Below are 5,676 nucleotides of genomic sequence, written 5' to 3'. Positions count from 1 at the left end.
CCTTTTTCCACACTTGTGCTTCAAAGTAGCACCATGATCTTTATGATAGAGAGTCTCTTATTTTGTCACTTTCATATACTAGTGGGAATTTTTCATTATAGAACTTGGCTTGTATATTCCAACAATGGCTTCCTCAAATGCCCTAGGTCTTCGTGAGCAAGCAAGTTGGATGCACACCCACTTAGTTTCTTTTGTTGAGCTTTCATACATTTAGAGCTCTAGTGCATCCGTTGCATGGCAATCCCTACTCCTTGCATTGACATCAATTGATGGGCATCTCCCTAGCCCATTGATTAGCCGCGTCAATGTGAGACTTTCTCCTTTTTTGTCTTCTCCACTCAACCCCCATCATTATATTCTATTCCACCAATAGTGCTATTTCCATGGTTCACGCTCATGTATTGCGTGAAAGTTGAAAAGGTTTGAGAAATACTAAAGTATGAAACAATTGCTTGGCTTGTCATCGGGGTTGTGCATGATGAGAGCATTTTTAGGTGACGAAAATGAAGCATGACCAAACTATATGATTTCGTAGGGATGAGCTTTCTTTTGCCATGTTATTTTGAGAAGACATAATTGCTTAGTTAGTACGCTTGAAGTATTATTATTTTTATGTCAATATTAAACTTTTATCTTGAATATTTCGGATCTAAACATTCATGCCACAATAAAGAAATTACATAGAAAATTATGTTAGGAAGCATTCCACATCAAAAATTATGTTTTTATCATTTACCTACTCGAGGACGAGCAGGAATTAAGCTTGGGGATGCTTGATACGTCTCCAACGTATCTATAATTTTTTATTGTTCCATGCTATTATATTATCTGTTTTGGATGTTTAATGGGCTTTATTATGCACTTCTATATTATTTTTGGGACTAACCTACTAACCAAAGGCCCACTGCAAATTACTGTTTTTTGCCTATTTCAGTGTTTCGCAGAAAAGGAATATCAAACGGAATCCAAACGGAACGAAACGTTCGCAAGGATCATTTTTTGGAACAAACGCAATCCAGGAGACTTGGAGTGGACATAAAGGAAGCCACGAGGTGACCACGAGGTAGGAGGGCGCGCCCCCCACCCTCGTGGGCCCCTCGTAGCTCCACCGACCTACTTGTTTCGCCTATATATACTCATATACCCCGAAAACATCCAGGAGCACCACGAAACCCTATTTACACCGCCGCAACCTTGTGTACCCGTGAGATCCCATCTTGGGGCCTTTTCCGGCGCTTCGCCGGAGGAGGAATCGATCACGTAGGGCTTCTACATCAACACCATAGCCTCTCCGATGTTGTGTGAGTAGTTTACCACAGACCTTCGGGTCCATAGTTATTAGCTAGATGGCTTCTTCTCTCTCTTTGGATCTCAATACAAAGTTCTCCTCGATTCTCTTGGAGATCTATTCGATGTAATACTTTTTGCGGTGTGTTTGTCGAGATCCGATGAATTGTGGGTTTATGATCAAGATTATCTATGAACAATATTTGGTTCTTCTCTGAATTCTTATATGCATGATTTGATATCTTTGCCAGTCTCTTCGAATTATCAGTTTGGTTTGGCCTACTAGATTGATCTTTATTGCAACGGGAGAAGTAATTAGCTTTGGGTTCAATCTTGCGGTGTCCTTTCCCATTGATAGCAAGGGCAGCAAGGCACGTATTGTATTGTTGCCATCGAGGATAAAAAGATGGGGTTTATACCATCTTGCTTAATGCGTTACTCTGTTCTTATGAACTTAATACTCTAGATGCATGCTGGATAGCGGTCGATGTGTGGAGTAATAGTAGTAGATGCAGAATCGTTTCGGTCTACTTGTCACGGACGTGATGCCTATATACATGATCATGCCTAGATATTCTCATAACTATGCGCTTTTCTATCAATTGCTCGACGGTAATTTGTTCACCCGCCGTAGAATTTGCTATCTTGAGAGAAGCCACTAGTGAAACCTATGGCCCCCGGGTCTATTTTTCATCATATTAATCTCCTGTCAACTAGCTATTTCTGTCACCGTTTATTTTGCAATCTTTACTTTTCAATCTATACAAAAAAAATACCAAAAATATTTACCTTATTATCTCTATCAGATCTCGCTTTTGCAAGTGGCCGTGAAGGGATTGATAACCCCTTTATCGCGTTGGTTGCAAGGTTCTTATTTGTTTGTGCAAGTACTAGGCGACTTGCGTATAACCTCCTACTGGATTGATACCTTGGTTCTCAAAAACTGAGGGAAATACTTACGCTACTTTGCTGCATCACCCTTTCCTCCTCAAGGGAAAACAAACGCATGCTCAAGAGGTAGCAGTCATCTTGCCTAATGTGTTACTCTATTCTTATGAACTTAATACTCTAGATGCATGCTGGATAGCGGTCGATGTGTGGAGTAATAGTAGTAGATGCAGAATCGTTTCGGTCTACTTAACACGGACGTGATGCCTATGTTCATGATCATGCCTAGATATTCTCATAACTATGCGCTTTTCTATCAATTGCTTGGCAGTAATTTGTTCACCCACCGTAATATATGCTATCTTGAGAGAAGCCACTAGTGAAACCTACGGCCCCCGGGTCTACTTTACATCATATTAGTTTCCCGTCAACTAGCTATTTCTGTCGCTATTTATTTTGCAATCTTTACTTTTCAATCTATACAACAAAAATACCAAAAATATTTATCTTATTATCTTTATCAGATCTCACTTTTGCAAGTGGGAGTGAAGGGATTGACAACCCCTTTATCGCGTTGGTTGCAAGGTTCTTGATTGTTTGTGCAGGTACTAGGCGATTTGGGTGTAGTCTCCTACCGGATTGATACCTTGGTTCTCAAAAATTGACGGAAATACTTACGCTACTTTGCTGCATCACCCTTTCCTCTTCAAGGGAAAACCAACACATGCTCAAGAGGTAGCAAGAAGGATTTCTGGCGCCGTTGCCGGGGAGATCTACGCACAAGTCAAGACATACCAAGTACCCATCACAAACTCTTATCCCTCACATTACATTATTTGCCATTTGCCTCTTGTTTTCATCTCCCACACTTCACCCTTGCCGTTTTGTTCGCCCTGTTTCCGTTCGTCTCTTTTCGCTTGCTTCTTCTGTGCTTGTGTGTTGGATTGATTGTTTGTCACGATGGCTCAAGATAACACTCAATTGTGTGACTTTTCCAATACCAACAACAATGATTTTATTAGCACTCTGATTGCTCCTAATACGGATGCTGAATCTTGTGAAATCAATGCTGCTTTATTGAATCTTGTTATGAAAGATCAATTTTCTGGCCTTCCTAGTGAAGATGTCGCTACCCATCTAAACAACTTTGTTGATTTGTGCGATATGCAAAAGAAGAAAGATGTGGATAATGATATTGTTAAATTGAAGCTATTTCCGTTTTCTCTTAGAGATCGTGCTAAAACTTGGTTCTCTTCTTTGCCTAAAAATAGTATTGATTCATGGAATAAGTGCAAAGATGCTTTTATCTCTAAGTATTTTCCTCCCGCTAAGATCATCTCTCTTAGAAACGATATTATGAATTTTAAGCAACTTGATCATGAGCATGTTGCACAAGCTTGGGAGAGGATGAAATTAATGATACGTAATTTCCCTACACATGGTTTGAATTTATGGATGATTATACAAAAAAATTATGCCGGATTGAATTTTGCTTCTATAAATCATTTAGATTTGGCCGCAGGAGGCACTTTCATGGAAATCACTTTAGGAGAAGCTACTAAACTCCTAGATAATATTATGGTTAATTATTCTCAATGGCACACCGAAAGATCTACTTGTAAAAAGGTTCATGCGATAGAAGAGAAGATGTTCTGAGTGGAAAGATGGATGAACTTATGAAATTGTTTGCTAATAAGAGTGTTTCTTCTGATCCTAATGATATGCCTTTGTCCACTTTGATTGAGAATAATAATGAATCTATGTATGTGAATTTTGTTGGTAGGAACAATTTTGGTAACAACGCGTATAGAGGAAACTTTAATTCTAGGCCGCTCCCTAGTAATTCCTATAATAATTATGGTAATTCCTACAAAACATCTTATGGAAATTTTAATAAGATGCCCTCTGATTTTGATACTAGTGTTAAATAATTTATGAATTCGCAAAAGAATTTCAATGCTTTGATTGAAGAAAAATTGCTTAAGATTGATGAGTTGGCTAGGAACATGGATAGAATTTCTCTTGATGTTGATTGTCTTAAACTTAGATCTATTCCTCCTAAGAATGATATCAATGAGTCTCTCAAGCCATGAGAATTTCCATTGATGAGTGCAAAGAAAGAACCGCTAGGATGCGTGCTAAAAAAGATTGCTTCGTGAAAGCGTGTTCTTCTAGTTTTCATGATAATAATGATGAAGATCTAAAAGTGATTGATGTGTCTCCTATTAAATATTTGTTTTCCATTATGAATCTTCATAAAGATGGGACTGGAGATGTGTCAACTTTAGTTAAAAGTCGTCCATTCAGAGTTTTTAGATCTTGATGCAAAAATTGGTAAAAGTGGGATTGAAGAGGTGAAAACTTTACATAGCAATGAACCCAATATTTTGGATTTCAAGGAATTTAATTATGATAATTTTTCTTTGATAGATTGTATTTCCTTGTTGCAATCCGTGTTAAATTCTCCTCATGCTTATGATCAAAATAAAGCTTTTACTAAACATATCGTTGATGCTTTAATGCAATCTTATGAAGAAAAACTTGAATTAGAAGTTTCTATCCCTAGAAAACTTCATGATGAGTGGGAACCTACTATTAAAATTAAGATTAAAGATCATGAATGATATGCTTTATGTGATTTGGGTGCTAGTGTTTCCACGATTTCAAAAACTTTGTGTGATGTGTTAGGTTTCCCTGAATTTGATGATTGTTCTTTAAATAGAATGATTGGTGCAATTATTGATATGAAAGAAGGAAATATTAGATTCCAATTTCCACTAAGGAATGGCATGGAACAATTTCCTAGGAAGAAAATTAAATTACCTTATGAATCTATTATGAGAGCCACTTATGGATTGCATACCAAAGATGACAATACCTAGATCTATTCTTGTTTTTATGCCTAGCTAGGGGCGTTAAACGATAGCGCTTGTTGGGAGGCAACTCAATTTTATTTTTGTTCCTTGATTTTTGTTACTTTTTAGTAATAAATAATTCATCTATCCTCTGTTTAGATGTGGTTTTATGTTTTAATTAGTGTTTGTGCCAAGTAGAACCTTTGCGAAGACTTGGGTGAAGTCTTTGTGATCTTGCAGTAAAAAACAGAAACTTTAGCGCTCACGAGATTAGCTGCCATTTTTTACTGGAGAGTGATTTTAGGTTGATTCTTTTTGAATATGTTTAATATATATATTCCTCACGTCCACCAATTTATTTCAGAATTTTTGGAGTTCCAGAAGTATACGTTTGTTACATATTACTACAGAATGTTCTGTTTTTGACAGATTCTGTTTTTCGTGTGCTGTTTGTTTATTTTGATGAATCTATGGCTAGTATCGGGGGGTATGAACCATAGAGAAGTTTGAGTACAGTAGGTTTAACACCAATATAAATAAATAATGAGTTAATTACAGTAACTTAAAGTGGTGGTTTGTTTTCTTACACTAACGGAGCTCATGAGATTTTCTGTTTAAGTTTTGTGTTGTGAAGTTTTCAAGTTTT

Source organism: Triticum aestivum, chromosome 7D (genome assembly GCF_018294505.1).
Source record: "Triticum aestivum cultivar Chinese Spring chromosome 7D, IWGSC CS RefSeq v2.1, whole genome shotgun sequence".
Taxonomy (NCBI): domain Eukaryota; kingdom Viridiplantae; phylum Streptophyta; class Magnoliopsida; order Poales; family Poaceae; genus Triticum; species Triticum aestivum.
The sequence above is the reverse complement of the archived record's forward strand: the minus strand, read 5'-3'. Positions refer to the sequence as shown.